The following is a 12,141-nucleotide window of genomic DNA, read 5'->3' on the forward strand; positions in this document are numbered from 1 at the left end:
AGCCATACCATATGTTATCCTTCCTAATAACTATCTAGGTTGATTTTTGTTGTTTAATGGACAGGTGGAGGGAAAAGAAGAAAGTTGAGGAAGAAGGCCCTTAAAAATATGGTGGTACTCATGCCCTAATTTTAGAAAAGTAGGATATTATGGATCCAGGACAGGGGAAGTAAGTGAATCAGGAAAGGGTCATACACCAGAGTCTGAAGCACACATAGGACACACAACAAGCATTAACAGTGGCTTCTCTGCTTGGATGGGACCATAGTGCTTTTTTATCTTTTTAAATATGTTTTTGTTGATTTTAGAGAGAGAGAAGAAGGGAGAGGGATTAAGTCTGAAACCCAGGCATGCGCCCTGACCTTTGGTACATGACATGATGCTCAATCAACTGAGCCATACTGGTCAGGGAGACCATGAGTGCTTTTGATTTGTCTGTGTGTGTGTGTGTGTGTGTGTGTGTGTGTGTGTGTGTTTCCTTTTTGGGGGGGTGGGTAACAGCTTTATTGAGATAATTTACACATCATACATTAAATCCTTTTAAACTGTAGTATTCAATGGCTCTTCAGTATATCCACAGAGCTGCGCAGCCACAAACAATTGGAGAACATTTTCATTATCCCAAAAAGAAGTCCCTCATCCTTTAGCTGCCACCCCTTGGCTGCCCCCTCCCCCAACCCCCAGAGCTAGGCAACCACTAATTTATTTTTCATCTGTAGAATTTGCCTATTCTGGACATTTCATATAAGTTAACCACTCAATACACGGTCTTTTGTGACTGGCTTCTTTTAACATAATGTTTACGAGGTTCATGCACGCTGTGGCATGTGTCAGTACTTCATTTCTTCTTGCTGCCGAATGCATAATATTCTATGGGATGGATATGCCGCTTTTTACCCGTTCATCAGTTGATGAACATTTGGGTTGTTTTCACTTTTTGGCTATTTGGAATAATGTTACTATGTCATCTATGTTTTGTCACTTTCCCCCTCTTAACACAAGGTTGAAATTAAAAACAAAAACAAAACTTAAGATTTGAGGGAAAAATAGCACCCTGAGTAACAAGGGACTGAGGAATGTGAGGTATGTGTGTTTCTACCATCATGTTATCGTCCAGCAGCCCAGAGTAAAAGGAAGGGAAGTCACGGGGTATCAGGTGGGGAAGAAGGAGGCCTCAAAACTGTTAAGGGGGTAGGGCTGTAGGTTTTGGGGAGCTCTCTCCCTCCCGGGAGCATGCCCACACCTTTTCTCCCTCTCAGGCGCGCATCTCCTAAACTCTTAGGGTCCCCACGAGACTTGCAATGGACAGTGGCAGTTCATCCTGGGCCAACCCGCAAACCTCTCTCCAACATCCCCTTTTCTCTGACTTCCCTGTGAGTTAAAGCAGCCCCGTCTAGGCTCTCCTGTTACTTCTTCTATCCTAAGCCCTTCCTTGTCTCACTGACCCCAGCTTCAATAAATGTACTCTGTCAACCCCTCTTTCTCCCCCACAAAAACAACAACACTGTAAGTCTGGAGACCTGGGTTTGAATCCCACCTCAAGCCACTCAATGCTGTATGTACTTGGGAGCTGTTGTTTTGTTAATCCTCACCAGACGATATTTTTTTCCATTGCTTGTCAGAAAGAGTGGAAGGGAGGGAAGGAGTGGGGAGAGAAACATTGAGGTGAGAGTCCATCGACTGATTGCGTCCTGCACAAGCCCCAACTGGGGGCGGGGAGTAAACCCACAATTCAGGTACTGCCCTTGACCGGGAATGGAACCCATGACCCTTTACTGCACAGGCCGATGCTCTAACCACTGAGCAATGCCGGCTAGGGCCAGGCCTGGGTATTTTTTTAAAAGCATCCCAGAAGAGTCTGTACAGGGCACATTAGACCCTGGATTGGAAATGATGTTGCAGGTATATTGGTCACGGAGCTTTATTTCATAAGTGGCCGACTAAGAGCCCTCCCTTAGGGCCTAGGACAGTGATGGCGAACCTTTTGAGCTCGGCGTGTCAGCATTTTGAAAAACCCTAACTTAACTCTGGTGCTGTGTCACATATAGAAATTTTTTGATATTTGCAACCATAGTAAAACAAAGACTTATATTTTTGATATTTATTTTATATATTTAAATGCCATTTAACAAGGAAAAATCAACCAAAAAAATGAGTTCGCGTGTCACCTCTGGCACATGTGTCATAGGTTCGCCATCACTGGCCTAGGACCCGGTCCCCCACCCCAGGCCCATCAGCTGTCTCTCCTCGGAGGGGTCAGCAGGAGTTGGAATTTCAGAACGTGGGGCCCCCTCTGGCCTGGGGGAATGCAGCAGAAAGGAAAAGTGGACAGATGTTGTGGTGTATGAGGGAGCCTCTCCTTTCTAATCAATAAGCAAACAGTTCCTGGAGTTGCCCAACCTGCCACAGGAATGTTTCCTGGGTTGCAGGCCATGGGAATGATCAATTACCGCCTCTGTTTTTAGGCAGGCAGGTTGGGTGTTTGTGTATTTAACATGCAGCCAGTAGCTGGGACAATAAACCCCCAATTTAGTGAGGAAGCCAGAGAGCCTCTCCATTCTCTTTGTTGTTTTTGACGAAACCAAACAAGTTTTCCTTGCTGTGACAGGGAAGAAATCCCCCCTACCTCTGCCGCAGGCCGGATGCCAGCTCCCTGCTGGAGTGGAGTGCCATTGCTTCCCCCTCTTCCCTTTTTCTAAAAAATTTAATATGCTAGAGGCCCGATGCACGGAATTCGTGCAAGAGTAGGCCCTCGCAGCCACGGCGCCTTTGTCTGGAAGGGCGTCTGGACAGTCGTTCCTCTGTTCCTTTGGTTGATTTGCATATTATGCTTTTATTATTATAGATTTTTATTGATTTCAGAGAGGAAGGGAGAGAGAGAGAGAAACATCAATGATGAGAGAGAATCATTGATCAGCTGCCTCCTGCACGCCCCCTACTGGGAATCAAGCCCACAACCCAGGCATGTGCCCTTGACCGAATTGAACCCAGGACCCTTCAGTCCACAGGCCGACGCTCTATCCACTGAGCCAAGCCAGCTAGGGCCTCTTGTTCGTGAGAGGTGTTGGCAGTTAGTGTTCACCTTGGAGAATGAAAGCCAAGCCCTTGGTCTCAGACTTGAGCAGGGAAGCAGCCCCAGCTGAGCCACCAGAGCCCCATCCAGGCAGGATATTGAGATCAAACCAGGTGAGGTCTTACCAGCGGGTGCTGGCCCATCTCTGAACTGCCCAGGACAGGCCTGGGATGAAAACGACTTAAAACAGTTCTTTTCTGGCCTTGATCTGAACCAGGGCAAAGGGAATGGAGGCTGGGTCCATCCAGACAGCAGGAGCCAGAGCCTTCACCACTCACAGGCCTGTGTGGGGGCCCCCGTGCTAACAGGACTTCCATTTCACTAGAATGTCAGCCCCAGGAGGTCAGGGATCAGGACATGCAACCCTGCTGTGTTCACACCGGGGTCTTCAGTACTAGAATAGGGCCCCCGCCCCTTGAATGTCCTCCTGGTTGTCACAAGGCTCCCTCCCTCCCTCATTAGCATGCCGCCAGAAGCTGGGACATACTATTATTATTATTATTTTTTAAATATATTTTATTGATTTTTTACAGAGAGGAAGGGAGAGAGATAGAGAGTTAGAAACATCGATGAGAGAGAAACATCAACCAGCTGCCTCCTGCACATCTCCTACTGGGGATGTGCCCGCAACCCAAGTACATGCCCTTGACCGGAATCGAACCCGGGACCTTTCAGTCCGCAGGCCGACGCTCTATCCACTGAGCCAAACCGGTTTCGGCCATACTATTATTATTATTATTACTTTTAAATCCTCATAGGAGGACATGTTTTTCATAGAGTCTAGACAGAGAGGGTGAGAGAGAGAGAGAAACATCGATTGTTGCCTCCCCTACACACTCCAACCAAGGATGGAACCCGAAACTTGGGTATGTGCCCTGACTGTGAATTGAACCGGCGACCCTTGGGTGCACAGGACAGTGCTCTCACCCAACTGAGCCACACCAACCGGGGCCTAAAGTAAACTGTCCCCTCCACTCCAGCTGCTGCATAAAACTTTGGATCCCCCTCACCTGCTTCTTTTTCTCTATTAACACTTTTCATTCCTGACACCTATTAGTTTGTTAATCGTCTCATCCCCACTGGCAGGGCCATTGCTTTGTTTTGCTGTATGTCCCAGGCCTTAGGATGATGCCAGGCAGAGAGTAAGGGCTCAGGCAATATTTTGTTGAGGACACAGTCCTTGATGCAACCCCTTAAAGGAGGTGAGGAGAACGGGGAAACTGACGCTCAAGGGAGGTCAACATAACTTGCTGACAGCAGCACATAAAAAGCACAGCTGGGATTTGAACCCAAATTGGTTTGACCTGCATTTACACAGATGTAAAACTATACAAGTGTTTGCGCTGGCGTTTAACCACTTCCACAAGTGCCATTTATGGCATTTTTTTACTGGGCTGATTCTGATCAGCATCACAGTGTTTGCTGTTCAAGAACAGAAACGGCATTAGCCTGAGCAGAACCATGACTGGGGAGCAAAAACACACTGTCCCAGGGACCCGGCGGGGAGAACAAGGGTGATGGATCAGCCCTTTGTCCTTGTGGGCGCCCCTTCCCAGGGGACTGGGCTAATTTTTCCTTCACCTGTGACCTCACTGCTCACTGTTTTCTCTCTGCACTGACACCCTGCCCTGCCCTCCACCTCAGTCTGTTTTGATGGAAACAGAAGCGAAGGGGACTTTGCTCCTTGCTTCCTACCCAGGCAGCGTTCATTGTCGACATCTGTTATTTGGGTGCAAGTGAAGACAGAGACCACTTAATGAAAATGTGTTCTGGGCAAAGACATGTTGGGAGGCTGGGAGAGAGACCTCACTGAGCTTCATGAGAGTAAACTTCCCATCTCTGGGGTCCCCTGTCAACAAGGGAGATCTGAGCAGGTATGGGTACCCCGGGCGACGACACCCCTGGAGCCCATCACCCGGGCTTTGTGGACACACAGCTCGAGTTATGCTTGTGCAACGTGATGGTCCAAGCTGCTTATCTTTCCCAGAAAAATGTTTGGAGTTTAAGGTCGCTCACGAGAGGAATTCTGATTTATTTTAGCTAATGTAACATGGTGACTTAAAGGAGGACATTCTTTAAAAAAATTTTTTTTTTTTTTATTGATTTCAGAGAGGAGGGAAGTGGGAGAGAGAGAGAGAGACGTCAGTGATGAGAGAGAATCATTGATTGGCTGCCTCCTGCAAGACCTGGAATTGAACTGTGCCCTCCTGGTTTATAGGTCAATGCTCAACTGCTGAGTCATACCGGCTGGGCAAGGAGAACATTCTTGAATCTGACCTTCAAAACTTTATCCTTCACGTGGCTTCTGACTGTCACTGTCCTGACTTAATGTTTTCTGAGGCCTGGAACTGGATTTCCAAGGCACAGCAGCCTTCGTTCAAGGAGAGAGAGAAAGAGAGAGAGAGAGAGAGAGAGAGAGAGTGTGTGTGTGTGTGTGTGTGTAGGGGGAAGATGGAGGCTGGAAACTTTGCTGTTACATTCCAGCTACTCTCCACCTGTCCTATTCTTTTGTGTGAACTAACCTCCGGGGTCCATTCAAGTAGTAATTATTTTGCAAAATGGCTCATCGATACGAAGAGGCTGCCTGTGGTTAAGTCCCGATAGTGGCGGCGGACCACAGGCTCTGCCACTTGATGGCCGTGTGGCCTGGCCAGGTCTCAGTGCCAACTTCTCGGAGCCTCAGTTTCCTCATTTATGAGCAGGACCGCCCAGGCCACCTGTGTCCAGGAAGGCTGTCGGCTGGCGTTGTGTTCATGGTTCTCAGTAGCAAATGGACACCTATAATGTGAGACTTATTGGGGCTAAGAGGGTAGTCTTCCTGGTGCAACTTGACCCCTCGGCATCCCCGAGAGTGGACACGCTGGAGGCTTTCCCTCCCACTTTTTAAACATAAAAACGACATTTTCTGCTGGGCATGAGTGTTCAGTGAACCCATAAAGGTTAGTAATTTCATGGACACCATCAAAGGAAAATGATCCAGAATCACTCGGAGCCATCAAAGAAAACGGAACCTATAAAGGAATTGTATAGGCAGTGGTAGCTATGGGGAATTGTGGCTTTGTGCTTGGAGTTTGAAACACCGTTCCTAACCAGCAAAAACAAACTCTTGCCTAGCTAAGTGATCTGTGTCTGTCTGTCTTCCCAGGATTCTTTTCATTCATCAGGTTAAACGTCTTGTCTTTTTAAAAAATATATCTTGCCCTGGCTGGTTTGACTCAGTGGATAGAGCGTCTGTCTGCAGACTGAAGGGTCCCGGTTCGATTCCGGTCAAGGGCACATGCCTGAGTTGCGGGCTCGATCCCCAGTAAGGGGCGTGCGGGAGGCAGCCGATCAATGATTCTCTCTCATCATTGATGTTTCTATCCCTCTGTCCCCTCTCTCCCTTCCTCTCTGAAATCAATAAAAATATCTTTTAAAAAAGATAAAATAAAAAATATATCTTTATTGATTTCAGAGAGGAGGGGAGAGGGAGAAAGAGAGATAGAAACATCAGTGATGAGAGAGAATCATTGATTGGCTGCCTCCTGCACGATTGAGCACGGCATATACCCTGACAGGGAATCGAACCGTGACCTCCTGGTTTATAGGTCGATACCCAACTACTGAGCCACCGTGGCCGGGCTATACTTCTTGTCTTTCATCTTCTCTAAGTTAGAAACCGAAGCCTTCAGTTTGGGGGTATACAATGGCCGTGTGACCCCCAGGAGCCTCAGAGGCTCTCTGATCTAGCCCTCGAGTTGTGTGTGTGACTTTCTCTTCCTGAGGCTGAGCGCTCAAGTTCAAATGGTCCTTGAATGAAAGCTAAATGCCCTCTTCTTTGGTGTTAGCTGTGGCAAATGCGTTCTGATGAGAGGGAAACAATCCATAATGCACGCCTTTGTGTGTGGTGTGGGGAAGACGCTGCTTTCAAATAGTTGCTTCTAAGTGACTGGGGTATCCCAGTCTTGAGTTATAGTTACCAAAAAACTCAACTACAGTTAGCTGGCGTTGACAGCAGGCCCTGTCCTTGAATCTCAACATCTCCTGGAAATATGTAAACGCTTTTCAGACTGTCTTGTTCCTACCCACTCACATTCCAGCTACGGGGCTGGGCGGGGGTGGGAGAAGAATCCTTGAAGCTGGACTGCTCTGTGGCAGGATGGCAATTGTAAGCGAAGAATGCTGCTGAGCGCCCAGAGGCTGCCCCAGTGCTGGTCACGAGTTTAATGTGCACTGGAACTTCACTCATCTCTTCCAGGGCCTTCTGGTGAAAGCTGCTACTTCCGCCAAATGAGCTAGAAAATGAGACTTGCAGGATGAATAACACACAAAATCACAATGTGTTAAAGTCATTTTGTCCAGCTGGGATGGCTCAGTGGTTGAGTGTTGATCTATGAACCCCAAGGGATCACGGCTCGATTCCTGGTCAGGGCACATGCCTGGGTTGTGGGCTCGATCCCCAGTGTAGGGTGTGCAGGAGGCAGCCAATCAATGATTCCCTTTCATCATTGATATTTCTACCGCTCTCTTCCTCTCTGAAATCAATACAAATCAAGAAAAGTCACTTTTATTTTTGTTGTTTTAAAAAGTAATTCATTGTAATTGTGACATGCAATCCTATATAATAAAAGCCTAATATGCTAAGTGTCCGACCGTTTGTTTGACCATTCGACCAGTCGCTATGATGTGCACTGACCACCAGGGGGCAGATGCTCTGACCAGTAGGTTAGCTTGCTGCTGGGGTCCAGCTGATCGGGACTGGGCAAGATGGGCTGGACACGCCCTGGAGCCCTCCTGCAGTCCCTCCTGCAGTCCCTCCCTGGCCCCGATTGTGTACTGGTGGGGTCCTTGGCCGGCTCTCCAACGTCCCCTGAGGGGTCCTGGATTGCGAGAGGGCGCAGGTCAGGCACAAATCCAGGCACCAGGCCTCTAATATAATATAAAGATGTACAAGGAAAATATATTTAACGAAAAGAAAACTGCCTCCTACCCCTCCTGCTGCCACACTTTTTCTAGTCTTCCCCCTTTCTGTCTCCACCCAGATTATTGTTAACCACCTGGTGTATAGAATTCCATACTGACCTGGAATGTCTTTTTCTTTTTTTTTTTTTTTTTTTTTTTTTTTTTTTTTTAATTTTTTTTTTATTGATTTCTTACAGAGAGGAAGGGAGAGAGAGAGAAAGTTAGAAACATCGATGAGAGAGAAACATCGATCAGCTGCCTCCTGCACATCTCCTACTGGGGATGTGCCCGCAACCCAGGTACATGCCCTTGACCGGAATCGAACCTGGGACCTTTCAGTCCGCAGGCCGATGCTCTATCCACTGAGCCAAACCGGTTTCGGCTGTCTTTTTCTTAAATATTCCTATTGTGGTTAGGGCAGTGATGGCGAACCTATGACACGCGTGTCAGAGGTGACACGCGAACTCATTTTTTTGGTTGATTTTTCTTTGTTAAATGGCATTTAAATATATAAAATAAATATCAAAAATATAAGCCTTTGTTTTACTATGGTTGCAAATATCAAAAAATTTCTATATGTGACACGGCACCAGAGTTAAGTCAGGGTTTTTCAAAATGCTGACACGCCGAGCTCAAAAGGTTCGCCATCACTAGGTTAGGGTCATGATCTCCCAGGCTGTCTGGGTTCCAATCCTACCTCTACTACTTAACTAGCTGCCTCAATTTTCCCATCTTGAAAAGGCAACATTGATAGTGCCAACTTCATAGAGTTCTGGGATAAATATTAGTAAAGTGCTTAGAATAGAGCTGGACACAATGTTTTATACATGTTAAAAATATTTAAAAGTTGCCTGGCTGGTGTGGCTCAGTGGTTGAGCATTGACCTATGAGCCAGGGATCACAGTTTGATTCCTGGTCAGGGCACAGGCCTACGTTGCAGACTCGATCCCCAGTAGGGGGCATGCAGGAGGCAGCCAATCAATGATTCTCTCTAATCATTGATGTCTCTATCTCTCCCTCTCCCTTCCTCTCTGAAATCAATCAAAATATATTAAAAATGTTTAAAAATTGCTTAAATGTAGTAGAATTGATTAGTTGAGGTTGTAGTTTTTGATGGTGATGATAACGTTATGGTGGTGAAAAGATTTTCCCATTAAAATTGGGTTCTTGGCTCTTGTCACTGGGATTTGTTTTTTAGACCAAGTGACCAAATGACCGGTTTAAGAAAGGAAGAAGAGATCCTGGCTTAAAAGAATAGTTAGTTCCTTGCTGGCTTTATTTCCGTTTAACTTTTTTATTGTGAAAATGTTCACTTATGTCCAATTCCCATGTACTCATCCTCTCGTTCCAACAGTTTGCCATTCTTCTCTCCCCCATGCTGGCCTTACGCTCACTGTGGCTCCTCGTCACTGGCCAGCCCTGGCCAGGTTTGAAGTAAGCTTCCCAGAGCTTTCCCAGATCTGGAGATCCCCCTGGTCTGTCCTATAATTTCTGGCTTATCAGCCTAGAGGATCAGGTTGCCAGGAAAGGTAATGACCCTTAATGAGCACCTAGAAATTCAGGTTGGGGCTGCCTGGTGGCCACACTTCTTCTGTCACTTCCCTAAGGGTGAGGCTTCGTCACCATTAAGATGAGACGCCCCAAAGCAGGTTGAACGCCTTGCATCAAGTTATGTGCAAAGCCATTTTCATTTTTTCAGGCCGCCACCCTTGGCAAGTCCAATCATGCTTGTCCCAACTTTCGCTACCCAGACTGGAGCTGGCTGGCTGAAGGAATGCAGTGTGATAAACCAAGGCAGCCTTGTTCCCTGGTGATGTGACAAGCCCCCACACAGTCCAGTTGCCCCCGTATTTCTGTTGCAGGGAACTGGGGGAGGGTTATTTGAAAAATATCTTGTTTTGCTAGTTTAAAAAGGAATTTCTGTTTTAGACTTACAGGGAGGTGTCTGCCCATCCTTTGAAAGACTTTGCATTTTTGCCCTTGCTGGTGCTGCTCAGTTGGTTGGGCGTTACCCCGTGCACCAAAAGGTTGCTGGTTCGATCCCCAGGCTGTGGGCTTGATCCCTGGCAGGGGGTGTGCAGGCGGCAGCCAATTGATGTTTTCCTCTCACATCCATGTTTCTCTCCTTCTTCCTTCCCTTTTCTCTAAAAATCAGTAAAATATCTTAAAAAAAACTATTTAAAAAAAAGACTTTGTTTTTCTTCTTGGCTTCTGTTGTTATTTTAGGGTTCATCTGTCCATTTAGCAAATACTTGTCTTCTAGCTTGTATGCAAAGAAATACAAATCTCCTTTGACTTGCATTGTCCTTTTGCTTTCAAAATGTGATGCACATTCACTGGCATGGCTCATCTTCACAAAACCCTGAAGAGGTAGTAGGCTTGGTCAGTGGTGGTATTCTTCGTGTTCCAGTGGGAAAAACCGAGGCGCAGGGAGGTTGAGCATTTTGTTTGCTGAGGCCACTCGCTCAGCAAGAACATGGCAGAACTTGGGTTTATAACCCAGCCAAGAATCAGACCAGCCCTTTCTTCATGTCGCCGTCCCCCCTCTGCCCTTCCTGTCATTGATTACAGCCTTATTTGCCAGGTAGTAGACTCCCAACTACTGCATGAGTTGGCCTCAGATTCCTGTCATCCCTGGATTCTAGCTATGGGGCAAAAATCATCCTTTATAAATAGCTAAGGCCCCAAGGAAAAAGTTCTCTCCAGGGTGAGGGAGTGCCAACCATGAGACATCATGTTGAGGGGTAGTCCCAGCTCCACTGTAAAGTAGTTATAGGATGTCAGGTAAATTTCTTAACCTCTCTGAGCCTCCGTTTCTTCATCTTCAAAATGGGGGGTATTCGTGGTACTTACCTTCCCACCCCCAAACGTGGTTTTACTTTCTCCGACAAGGGTGGGGCTGTTGGCTCCAAAAACATTTGCAAGGGTGGCCCCTGGTGGAAGAAGTGAAAACTGCAGCTCAGGCGTCACGGTGGCTTTAGGGCTTTCTGGCAGAGACCTGGTCCTCATGAATGGAGAGGTGTCTAGTTGTGTAAAATGGGCACACACGCAGGAATTTAATAAAAGGTCACTTAGACACAATAGAAATTCCAGTGGAGGAATGAGGGGCAATTATCTGAATGGGAGGAAAACAGGCCAGCTTGAGTTTCCCAGAATGAACTGTTTTATCTACGGTTCCCTCTGCCTGGAAGGCTCTTGAGCCGTGTTTTCTGCAAGAACTCTTTGGTTGGGGCCTTAGCTATTTTTTAAAGGATGATTTTGCCCCGTAGCTAGAATCCAGGGATGATAGAAATCTGGTTCCTTTAGGCCTCAGCTGAGAGGTCTGCCCTCACCACCCAATATAAGTTATGCTTTTCCCAAACCTCCCTGCCCGGCTGTCATTCTTGTAGTACCCTCTTTAATTCCTTTATAGCCACTGGCATTGATCACTATCTGCGATTTTTGGTTTTGGTATTTGTCCATCTCCTCCACAATAGATAAGCTCAATGAGAGCGGGTGTCTTGTCTGTCGTGTTCACAGTTGGTGGGGATCTGATGAATGAGTCCCTTGGAACTCTGAGGTTTAGTGTAGATACTTTTCTCCACAGCTCCTCCACTTTTGAGCATTAATACCTTCATAACTAAAGTTTTTAAATAATTAAAAAAATTCTCACCTGAGGATATGTTTATTGATTTGAGAGGGAGAGAGAAACATTGATATGAGAGAAAAAACATCGATCGGTTGCCTCCCGGATGTACCCTAACCGGCAATCTAACCTGAAACCGAGGTATGTACCTTGACTGGGAATTGAATCCACAACCCTTTTTGGTGTATGGGATGATGCTCCAATCAACGGAGCCACCCAGCCAGGGCAACTACATTTTTAAAAAACTAGTTTCATCTTTAAGCAGTTGGTCATAAGTTCCCTCACCCAAGTTGTCCTCTGCCTTTTGCATTTGACTTTCCTCCTGGACGATCAGGTCGAAGAGTCCTATGACTCCCCAGCCGACAGTCAGCAGTTTCCCCTCTGCCTCCTGCCAGCAGGAATGGCCTCTCAGTGTCTCAGATAATAAGCATACGATCAGCACTCAGTAAATACCTGCTGTTCTCAGTGTCTTTTGTGGGATACTCACAGGGGTTGGATAAAT

The 12,141-nt window shown here is 46.8% G+C and overlaps 1 protein-coding gene across 10 annotated transcripts in view; it reads left to right on the forward strand.

Annotated features, from left to right (window-relative positions):
- CDH1 (cadherin 1) overlaps positions 1–12,141 on the forward strand; it is a 97,881-nt gene that overhangs the window by 35,439 nt on the left and 50,301 nt on the right. The gene's annotated exons all lie outside the window — the stretch shown is intronic.

Source organism: Myotis lucifugus, unplaced genomic scaffold (assembly GCF_000147115.1).
Source record: "Myotis lucifugus unplaced genomic scaffold, Myoluc2.0 scaffold_88, whole genome shotgun sequence".
Taxonomy (NCBI): Eukaryota; Metazoa; Chordata; class Mammalia; order Chiroptera; family Vespertilionidae; genus Myotis; species Myotis lucifugus.